Genomic DNA, 1478 nt, shown 5'->3' on the forward strand with positions numbered 1-1478 from the left:
GGGGAATACCCTGCCACAGAGGCAGGATGGGATGGGGGGGGATGGGGGGGGATGCTGGGACCCGTGGGGATGGATGACGGGCACTGGTGGAGGGATGGGCACTTGATCATTGTATAACTGAAACCCAAGCACAAAATTTGTAAGCCTATAACTGTACCTCATGGTTTTTCACTAATTAAAAGGCCCTCCCGTTGATCGTCGATTTGCTCGAGCGGGCCCAGTAACGTCTCCATTGGAGACTTTGTTGTTACTGTGTCTGGCATATCGAATACTCTCGGTAGCTTGCCGGGCTCTCCGAGAGGGGCGGAGGAATCAAACTCGGGTCGGCCATGTTGGCCGCTTGTAAGGCGAACGCCCTACCCGCTGTGCTATCGCTCCAGAAAGGCCTACAGCACCCGGTATTCCCGGGCGGTCTCCCATCCAAGTACTAACCAGGCCAGACCCTGCTTAGCTTCCGAGATCAGACGAGATCGGGCGCGTTCAGGGTGGTATGGCCGTAGACATTTTTCACTAATAAAAAAGAAAAAAAAAAGTACAATCATTTTTGTTTTTCTGCGTTTTGGCAGCCTATGTCTGATCACTAAGATTAAAATGAATGTTTACAAATCCTAATATAAATTTTATCTTGTGCTAATCTTTTGCGCCCTAATTTTCAGATTTAAAGTTTTTGATAACAACTTCTTGATACTTTATGAATCCAATATCTCACTCACAAAATATTTTATGACAATAATATGCATCAAAGGAACAACTACCAAAAACTTAAATTCATTTCAACCAGCAAAAATAGCTAATTAATTATTGAATAAGAAAAGAAGTATATTCTAGAATTTCCCTTTTGTAAAGGGTCACATCTTTTTAAAATGTAGATACTATCATTAAGTTTCATTTGCCTGGGGGAGAAACATAAAACCTTTAAGTTTTGCTACTTAAATACAAAAACCAGCCACTGCATTGCTGGATCATTATCAAGGTTTCTATTCTACATATACAGTCTTGTCAGTTGTTAAGTTATAACAACTCTGTATTAATTGAAGTATTGTTTTACTTACCTTTATCTCATTTGGAAACAATAGACCTAATTACAATCAAGGCACAAATAGGGAATGTCCAGTGGCCTCTAGAATCCTTCTCCAGTAATAGAACTTCATTTATGATTCGCTGGGCCCTTAGAGTTCCTGTCTACTGGGAAATTTTGAGTTTTGGGTTCCCAGGCATGTACAGAGGTGTATTCCTTGTGGCAAAACTGGATGAATGTTCAGATCAGTGTTAAAATAACACTGCAGGACAGTGGACTCAACTCTGGTCACAAAACCAAGGAATGAGGGTCATGTATAGCTTCATCTTTTTTAAGTCTTAAAAGTGCACTGCACAGAGCCAGGGAGATAGTACAGTGGGTGCTTGCCTTCCACGTGGCTGACCTGGGTCTCATCCCTAGCACTCTATATGTCTATTCCCACACCCCATCCCAGGCTGTC

At 42.3% G+C, this 1478-nt stretch overlaps 1 non-coding gene across 1 annotated transcript; it reads right to left on the reverse strand.

Annotated features, from left to right (window-relative positions):
* Positions 1–383: 383 nt before the first annotated feature.
* LOC130027933 (5S ribosomal RNA) lies at positions 384–502 on the reverse strand. Its single transcript, XR_008793127.1, has one exon. It is a non-coding gene; the product is annotated as a 5S ribosomal RNA (ribosomal RNA).
* Positions 503–1478: the final 976 nt, after the last annotated feature.

This window comes from Sorex fumeus, unplaced genomic scaffold (genome assembly GCF_029834395.1).
Source record: "Sorex fumeus unplaced genomic scaffold, SorFum_2.1 ptg000037l, whole genome shotgun sequence".
Taxonomy (NCBI): Eukaryota; Metazoa; Chordata; class Mammalia; order Eulipotyphla; family Soricidae; genus Sorex; species Sorex fumeus.